The sequence below is a fragment of the Periplaneta americana genome, chromosome 10 (assembly GCF_040183065.1).
Source record: "Periplaneta americana isolate PAMFEO1 chromosome 10, P.americana_PAMFEO1_priV1, whole genome shotgun sequence".
NCBI lineage: Eukaryota > Metazoa > Arthropoda > Insecta > Blattodea > Blattidae > Periplaneta > Periplaneta americana.
The window spans coordinates 162,047,162-162,057,388 of record NC_091126.1 but is presented as its reverse complement, the minus strand read 5'-3'; the positions used below and the strand labels follow the sequence as shown (position 1 = coordinate 162,057,388).

The 10,227-nt window shown below is 34.6% G+C and overlaps 1 long non-coding RNA gene across 1 annotated transcript; it reads left to right on the top strand.

Moving 5' to 3' along the window:
- The first annotated feature begins 2,594 nt into the window (after window positions 1–2,594).
- LOC138708121 (uncharacterized) lies at window positions 2,595–6,302 on the top strand. The gene is made up of 3 exons (XR_011334586.1): window positions 2,595–3,165; window positions 4,263–4,369; window positions 6,069–6,302. It is a non-coding gene; the product is annotated as an uncharacterized lncRNA (long non-coding RNA).
- The last annotated feature ends 3,925 nt before the right edge of the window (window positions 6,303–10,227 follow it).

Sequence of the window (10,227 nt, the reverse complement as noted above, 5' to 3'; positions counted from 1 at the left end):
TTCTTGCTGATCCTCGATGTTGGTCATATTTACAAAAGTTTGGTACAGATTTACTAGTATCTCATTAACCGTTCTTCGACTGTTTTTCTTCCAGAATATGCATCACACATTCTGAAACTGCCTGACAACTTCAAGCGTTGTGTACTACAGATCCTGAACTCTGAACAGGAAAACGGAGGATTCCCCCCCCCCCAAGTAAGCTCCTATATTTTTCGAACACTGGTCTTTTAAAAATTTCAAAAATAGCTGGTGTAAATGCAAAACATTTAAAGTTCTAAAAACAAATATTTCAGGAATGTTTTAAAACTGTTGTATATTTATCTTCATATATGAACAAAAGAAAGCATCGTAAATTTCAGACATAATTTTGAGCCATAGAATCATAAATCATAAGTTCAGATGTATAGAACTGTTTTATTGCAGTTCTGAAGACCTAATAGGACGTAATAACAATTTGCACTTAACTAGCGTTATGTATTCAGATATTAATCTTGCTTAAAATCCGTTAAAATATTTTCGGTTACTTAATGTACCATTAATTCATTTTTTAGTTTTAATTGTAAACCATTCTATTAATATTCAAAAACTCTAGCATTCCCCTGAAAGCCATTTCGTGCTCGGGGAGATTTCAATACACAATAAGATTAGAAATCACAATTAAATAGCTTGAAATATTCACTAATAACGAAGTGCTTAATATAAATTTTTAAATTTTCAACAGTTTGGATGAATTGGATATGGGAATTTCTTTAATTATTTTTTTTATAATCTGTGATTCTAGGTCTAGGATTGAATACAGTACAATATTACATGGATAAATCGCAAATGAAATTAATATTTATTAATGACAAGGAGCTTATTGCAGCTGTATGTTTAGAAGTCCGGTAATATGAACTATGAAATTAATCTCCCCCATTAGGAACCAGTTTAAGAAATTGATAATCGTATAAGTAAATGTCTACGGATTTATTTTCAGGTTCCATTACGAAGATCTCGGCTGGACTTCTCACCACCTGTTTCAACTGCAGCCCAATTGGAAGGGTCCCCTGCGAGATCTCCACGAATAGTAGGATTGCACATTTTGTCCCTTTCTGCTGCTTTATGATCAGTAAGGGTCACTGGCTGAACCATTCAGAAATACTCGCGAACCATCTCTGCAAGGTGGTTGTAGTTCCGCTGTAGGGTTTTTAGTTCTTAAGCGTCAAGTTGGCTGGCCTGATTAGAGATGTCTCTGCATAATTAAGGACGTAGTACTGCATTGTTTTGTGTTGTGGTTTTCTTTTCCGCGCGTCGTCATTGGTCAGGTTGTTAGGCACCCTCTGTTTCCAGGATGTTAATTATAAGACGTGCCAATGTGCGGGGTTGCATTGGTAGCGCAGTGCATCGACAGGCTGTATGAGACTTGGCAACCATGTGGTTCAGCTAGAGGCGGACATAAAGCAGTATAGTGAAGAGGTCTGTAATAATTCTTCCAAATTTTGTGAATTATAAACTTAAATGTTTTAAAATCAAACTCTTATTATTGGTATACAGTGAAGTGTAATTGGGTAGAACATTGTAAAACTAGGAACATGATAAAATGCACAGAAATAACTGTGGAATGAAATAACACAATTCTTAATCACGATTAATAATTGAATTAAACTATGAATACGACCTCTTCACTGAATCTATCGGCATGCGTCAGGGTAGAGTTTAGTGCTTGAAACGCTTCATTCGATTTTCGAATGCTGAGTGTGGCATAAAACTCTGACCTAACTAGTTCACTTAGAGTAGCTGGGTACCTTCTGAACACAAAATTCTTCTCTTGGTCAGAAATATCCTGGTTAATACATACGAATTAACCAGTATGTTGAGGATACTGCGATTTGAATATGAATTTCATGAAGTCACAGAAGCTATCCATACAGCAGAATTGACGCATGCAATGGATTCGTTCCCTTGTATTCTAGAGAGAAGCAGCCAGTTATCGTAAACATAATATAGCACAATTTTAATAAATGTTAAATGAGTAAATATAATGAAGTGTTAAAGCTAATATGAAGATATTCAATTAATAAATGCATTTCAGTTGAAGTAATGAAGCAATAGAGAATTGATACATAAATATAATACAATGCAATTCAATTATAATATATAATGCAATTGAGAATTAACGAATAAATGTAACTTTATAATGTAAATTAATGAAGTAATTGAAAATTGATACATAAGTGCACTTTGTGATAAAGTAATGTTTTGATGGAGGTGCATATTATGTTTACGATTTTGTAGACTATATTGTAGATTTTGTTGATGGCTGTGGATCTCGACGGCTTGATTGGCTGCCGAAAAGGTGAGCGGAGTTATCTTCCGACCTAGGGATGTGTGTGCGCGCGCCTTGTCACGAGTCTTTTTTTATTTATTTTATTTTTTTAAGTCTTAGTTCAGAATTCCCCTTAGGTAGTCAGAAAGGCGTGCACAGATACATGTCCAGGTGTGAGGAGATGCTACGCGAGCCACCAAAGCCAATTTCTTCCAAATTTATATAAAAAAATAACTGAACAGTAATGGCGGACCACTATTAACTTCCCCTTCATGATCCTGTGACTCAACGTGTCGAAGGGGTGGCAACAAGGAAATGTGCCGGAATTACGAAGTTCGGTGTACAGTGCGTAATGGTTTGTGTAATTTTTTGTGAAGATTTTATAAAACTGAAATCTCACATTGACAATATTTGGTAATACTAACCTGTTCTTATTGCTACTCGGGATGTAACGGAATATAATTTCTGTTCTAAGACTGTAAATGATGCAAAACTTGGAGTTGCGGTTTCACTTCAGACATACATGCGAATGCGTCTATAAATTGCCTAGGAACAATTTGTCACAATCCAGTGTAAATAACTTTGCGCGAATTTCGTTAAATGCTATTTTTGTACGATATTTGAAGTTCTTAATGCGTAAACAAAAAAAAAAAGTACTTTAAATTCGTGTTCTGAGGCACATTTTCTTGGCGAAACAGGATCGATCTATCCATAGCGAACTTCTATTTGAAATTTGCCTTATTTGGATATTTTCAGGTGCTTTGTGGAGATTGTTGAAAAATTGTGCTAAGGGATGCTGTGGATCATAGTGTACAGATGCATCATCACTAAATGATTTAAGCACCAACTGTACAGTTCTAGTAAGCGTTTATGATAATTCCCATTTTTACACGAGATACTATATTTTCTAGCATTATTGGCAATTTTATGTTTGGCCTAATTTATTTCGAAGTACTAGAAAACATTCCTAGGGCGGTATATTCAAAGTAAATATAGCGAAATATATTAATAGTTGCTGTCTGATAAATTAGAAGACTAAACTTTCTACAAGAATTCTGCAGTGCTTGGGGAAAATTGGCATAAGTCAGTTTCCACAAACATTTTTTTATTGACAACTTACGGAACATCTGCTCGCTTAGTAAAAGACGTACATAAATATTCCTCCCATTACAATAATTCGTACAGAAGAAAATCAAATAGACATAAACCAGTGTGAAGATAGTTTTTTCCTTCTGTAAAACTAACATTTTTGGCTTGTGCCACTTTTCCCGAGCATTACAAAATTTTTGTTCGGTCAAATTTCCGTCATATTGAAAACTGTTGATAATAGCGGTTCACAGGTTGAAATTGTAAGAGCAACATTTAAATTACTTTCATTGAAATATTGTAGATGTTCGGTCGTACGAAATAGTTCTTTTATAGAATCAAATTCAGACTTAGCGACCTACTTTGGGGAAATTGTACTTTTAACAAGGAAATAAAAATGTGGTTTTTATAGTGAACAAAATAAAACCTAGAAGTTTATTTACTGGACATTGTTGATATGATATTGCTTCACTCTGATTTCTGCTGAAATGGTATAAATATTCCAGTCTTTACTTTTTTTGTTTCTAAAAATTTCGATGACTATTTTTAACTTCATTTTGGATCATAGACTTCTTAGGTCTAGTGCACAAAAGTGGATACTGGCATTGCTCGAACTAATTTTTGAATGATCTGTAGTTACTATGCGTGAAGGAAATTTTTTATAGAGTTATGTAGTTATCTTGTCAATTTTTGCTGTCTTGTGCTAATTTTAACTACATTTTAGTCTTATTCCTAGTGACTTGATTACTTGTGGATTTTTATGGCTTGGAGAATGTTCAGAAGTAAGAATTGTTGATTTGTTTCCCTTTTAATAAGTTGCAGTATTCACTTCATGTGCAGTACGCTGACGTTTGGCTTCAAATTTCTTTAGATGGAGCTCCTGTCCGAAGTGAAACCCTTACACTCAACCTACCAGCTGACTGAAAGGATATTGCTTGCCTATGAAAGCCGTTGTCTACACCAAAATAACTCTAATAGGTACTTCATCCGCAGCTTTATTCTGGTATGAGACTTGGTTCGTTCTCTCATGACCTTTCCTTTAAGACAGTTTTGAGGGAACTATTTGATAAAGTGCACAGGAGTTTGTAGGATGTAAATACATTCTACTCTTGGTTTCACAAGTAAAGAACCTTCGTTGGAGAGTTGGGTTCAGGAGGCCATAAATCTGACACGCTCCCCCAATTAGTGAAACCGTGGACAAAGATACCGCCAGGAAGCCGCCTAGAACGTTGTTGTGAATTTTCCAATTTTGAAAGAATATTCCTGCCGCTGCATTAGTTTCAATTGTCTTAGTAACAGCGTGTTGTGGTCTCCAACAGTAAGATAGTCGATAGTGAATGTACAATGTTTAATTTCTTTCGGCTGTGTATAAACTATAATAGTGAAGTGCCTCCACAGCCACAACCAGGGCCTTCTTCTGAAAGGACGCCGACTAAGCGTGAGAATTGTAATAAATCGCCAATAGGAAAGTGGGGCGAAGTTATGAAAACAAAGTAGGCCTATACTTATAGTAAAAATCTTAAGAACTTTATTAGAAGAATAATTAAAAATGGTGAAGGATCAGATGACTTATTAGATAGTCTGTAATTTTGCCGAGGGACCCTCTCTTTCAGGATTTAGGTTTCTTTAACATGCAATATATTTACAGCATGGAATTAACAGCTTTACTTCGCTTCCAAAGGAAGGCATGCTGCGGGTTTTTACGCCCACTTCTTGAGCTGGGTTTGATCCCGCATCGCTTTGATCTAAAGACATGCTAACCACTCGATCATGGATGATGACCGGTGGTGGTGGTGGTGGTGATAGTAGATAGAAAATAAATTGAAAAGAATCCAATCAGTTGCAAAAGAAAATTAAGAGTCCGGCCAGGAGTAAACGTGGCAACTGAAAGTTTTAGCAAGACAACTTCCCCTAACTGGCCTGTCAATCACTGTCATCTGTGTAGAAGTGGTGTGGGCCAGGGTTCTTTACTTGTGGAGCCGAGAGTATATGCTTCTTACAATGTATGAACATGATTTTAAGTGATGTGTATTTTTCTAACATCGCTAGTTGCACTCGTTAGTGTTAACTGAAAGATTCCTTTACTTCTGTTGTATAGGAAAGTGTGATCATTTTTTCACTTCTCTTTTCAACTTTTAATATTTTCCTATTCATATTTTTAATCAGTCGTTAGTGTAAATAGATGATAGAAACCGCAACTCTGCGAACTACGCCCTCGGGCATGTTGCTCGTAGGTTCCGTTTACGCAGAGATTAGGCTATTATTTCAATATTATGTAAAGCATTTAATGTAAGAGTCGAAATGCTGCACTAAGTTGATAAACGAGATATTGAACCGCCGCCTTGGTTATTGCAAGAGTTAAGAAATGTGATTTGGTCTAACTTCTTTGCTGATCACTTTATAAAAAAGATAGACATAATTCTCTATCGAGTAGGGCTGTTAAGCCAGGTGATAGTTCTGAAAATACATTCATAGTAGCTAATGCAACTACATAAATTTTTTTATTCATTAATCTTCTTTTTACACTTCAAATTATGTACTGAAAGTTCTGATATTTAGCCTTAAATCTTGAAGAGGAAAAAATGGGGAAAAATTTTTTTCTACATTTGACTCTTACGGTCAAACTGTCGTAACTTGAAAGAATGAAACCCTCACTAATCTGATGCTAATATTTCAGGAAAGGTACGAAGTTCCTGGTTCCTCGACAGCCAGATGGCATATGAGAAAGTTGGCGATACGAGCTGCCATGTGCGTTAACACAGGAATGAGAAAAAATTCGTTGTGTGGAACAAAGATTGGAACAAGAGGAAATGTGAGGTTTTCTTCATTGTGGCAACGCAGTGTGAAAAAAAAAAAACCTGTCCTGTTTTCCTGACATGTAAACATTGTAATTTTAAGAAAATAAATCTGTTCATGCTTTGTTAATCTTGTTTGAATTAAATTTCCCAGAATCCGTAAATCTTTAAACAGTAAGGGTCTATTTCACCAAGCTTATTTGACCGTCTCTTAAAATATATTTAATTGACATTTAAAGGGACAATGCAGTTCACAAATACAAATTGGGCTTTAAGCTCTCATTAAAATGTAAGTTAAATTGTCAATATTGAGTAAATTAAATTTTGCATTGACAATTTTCATCATGATCAGGAGAATGGACTTATTTGAACGTGATTTCTTACAAAGACGGGAGAGGATAATTTCCGAAAGCGAAGATTATTTTAATACAGAGGAAGAGAAAGATCAGCAAATGCAGTTTAGGCTAAGCAAAACATAAGCATTGTATATTTTGAATAATGCAGAAAATGATTTAGGAATTCGAATTGATAGTTAAGTACCTGCTTCATAATCATAAGAAAATCGTAACATTATTTAAATTATAAATTTTGAAAAAAACTTTTAATCAATCTTCAGTTGCCTAAAATAAAAGTAACGTCATCTAATACTATTTTATAGTATTACATTTGAAGGCACTAGAATAGCGCAAATCGAAGCAAGTCTCCAATTTGCTTGTTGCATGATATTTTCTTGTATCCACTTTCATATTATTCCGCATTTTCTTTTAATATTTCTGAATACATTGGCATGAGTATTTTTGCATTGAAATAGATTTCTACACATTCCCAATTTTCTTTTCTAACTTCCGGCCATAGTTTTTGTTTTCGATGATACTAATAGCACAGTCTACTATATACAGTCGCGAAGCTTGAGGTGTGTTTTTTTTTTTTTTTTTTTTGCAAATCTCGTGATAAAGCGCTCCAAGCAGTTAGCAACTAAAAACAATAGACTGTCCATGGTCGACTTTGGACTGTCGTATTTCTATCGAGTGGTAGCTCGTTGCGTATTTCACATTGATGCTTGTGAAATGTTCGTTATTGGTTATAATGAAAATGTTAATGGCTAAAATATAATTGGAATAATATGGGACAAGGAGGAGACGTTTGTAGTGCTATAAACTGTAGCAACAGTAAGAGAAAGAGGCAAGAGTTATCCTTTTTCCGATTTCCGAAAGACTCAGAAAGGTTCCTGGGTTTCCACAAGAATGCTGTGCAGAAACAAAACTGTTAATTTGAAGTTCTTTGTGACTGTTAGAATACATTATATCCTTAAATTTCACAATGAAATGTTTCAGTCTAACCGAAAGGACATTAGATACCGGTCAAAGTTCTGTCACTTAGGCTGCTAAATTTCCAGAGAAATAAAGGTTAGGTCTACTTTTTTTTTTCAGAGGATATATTTTTAATTGTAGCTATTAATTTTGTTATTTTTATGTGTTATTTTACTAAAGACGTAGAAAAATTAAGTTTGTTTTAATGAACTTTACTGATCACGTTTTATTTTCAATTCTGGTGGGATTATTATTGCTTAGGCCTAATTTTTTCTTCAAAGGGTATGTTTTTAATTATAGCTGTTAATTTTGTTATTTTTATTTGTTGCTTTAACTAGAGACGTAGAAAAAGTCTGTTACAATAAAATGTATGGATCACGTTTTATTTCCAATTCTGGTGTGATTATTATTGCTTAACCTCATCCCATTTTGTTAACTACATAAGCCTACACTAGAAGTACCGGTACACGTAAGTTACTCCATTAATTCATATTTCCATTATTATTGTTGTAAAGAGAAATGCAAATTAATATTTATTGGTTTCAATTCATAGTTAATTATCGCTATAATCTTGAATGAGTGAAGCTATTATAGTAAATTTCAGTTCGTTTTGCACAAACAAAAATTATATTAACTTATTTCTTGCAGGTATCTTCGAGTTTATGGTGGAATTTAATATACTTCATTAAAATAATAAATTAACTTTATGTATTTAATATTTCAATAATGGAAGGAAGGTGTTAATTTTTCCAAAAGAACACAACGAAAGTGTAACATATTTTGTCGGCTGCTAGGAGAGAGATCTGCGATGAGGCGATAGTAGCGATCCTAGTGGTGGGCAACTACCCCTGTTTGCATTTTTACTACATATTGAGCTTCGCGACTGTATAGTAGACTGTGCTAATAGGTTTCAAGTTCTGTTTATGACGTCGTAATATCTGCAGTGCTTGGGGAAAAGTGGCATAAGTCAGTTTCCACAAACATTTCTTTAATTTATTGACAACTTACGGAACATCTGCTCGCTTGCAAAGAGAAAAAGTATTTCTCCCATTACAATAATTCATACAGAAGAAAATAAACTCGACTTAAACCAGTGTGAAGACAGTTTTTTTCCTTCCGTAAAATTGACATTTTTACTTGTGCCACTTTTCCCGAGCACTACAGACGTTTCATAGTTCAGTCTTCAATTTCTTGGAAAATATCTCGAGTTGCTGCAGTATTTTCTGGATGTCCGTGCGATTTCCTTACACGTTCGACTTTTAGTGAATATCTGTTTACTTTGTTGTACGTTCCCCAGTATTTATGTATAAGGATGTTTTGATAGTTTTGAGATTCTTCTGTTTTAGAGACGAATTTATACATCTTAATTTCACAGCTTTCAACTCCTATAAATATTCTTAAATAACGTAGGACACACACTATTATATATTAATAGTAAAAATAGTGAATAGTAAAATTAATATGAAAGGGAAAATGTTCATTTGCTATGACTTGTCTGTGATCTTAATTCAGCTGGAATTATTACTGCCATATTCTGTTCTGGTAAAATATTATGGGAGGCACGGCCTCCCCTGAAAATCCGCCGCTGTGACTCAACATAAGACAAAATAAGACGAAACAGAATTACGAAGAACATAAAAATAAAACACGAACACAAGAAATACATCACACTAACATACGAAAACAAATCGCACAAGATTGCAGCCTTATTCAAGAAAATAAATTACAACATTGCACACAAAACACGCTACAAAAGCATCTCAACACAATTATTCGTTGCACGAATGATTGCCGGCGGCCAGTAGGCGAACTAAATCATAAAAATTGGATCGTATCGTATAACGCAGCGCCGACGCCTCTCTCGAAATGAGGCAGAAACATGGACATTACGACGAAGTGAAGAGAAGCGAATAGAAGCATTTGAAATGTGAATATGGAGAAGAATGGAATGTGTGAAGTGGACAGACATAATAAGAAATGTTGTGTTGGAAAGAGTGGGTGAAGAAAGAATGCTGAAACTGACAAGAAAGAGGAAAAGAAATTGGTTGGGTCACTGGCTGAGAAAAACTGCCTGCTGAATGATGCACTGGAAGGAATGGTGAACTGGAGTGGAAGATATCAGATGATAGACGACATTAAGATATATGGATCATATGAGGAAACAGAGAAAGGCAGAAAATAGGAAGGACTGGAGAAAGCTGGGTTTGCAGTGAAAGACCTGCCCTTGGGCAGAACAATGAGTGAATAATAAAATGAGATCTTTTCGAATCAGATACAGAACCCTAATCTGTTTGTTCCTGAACAGGTAGTCCCTTTTTCCCCTACCGGTAAAGTGAAATAGTGAAGTGAAATAATTTCGTAGGTCTACCGATACTTCGTAAGTGTAGAAAATTCTAACAAGTAGGCTGTTTTCATAACCTCTAATTAAAAAATATGTATCACATTGTCTGTGCTCTTTTTATTTATTTATTTATTTTTTTTTGTGAAAAATACGCTCATTTGACATAAAATGTTACCATTATTATCAGTTTGCGTTTCGTCATATCCGCAAATTGTAAAAAATTGTAAATAAATTTACCCCGTGGTTTTAGAGATACTTTTTCTGAATTTATAATATGGAATTATTCTCACAAACTGAAGCTGGAACGGATATAAGGGTCCAGTGCTTATCGATAGATGATGATAATAATATAAAATCACGTTCAAATTTTACGAATTACGCGAGTGAAAT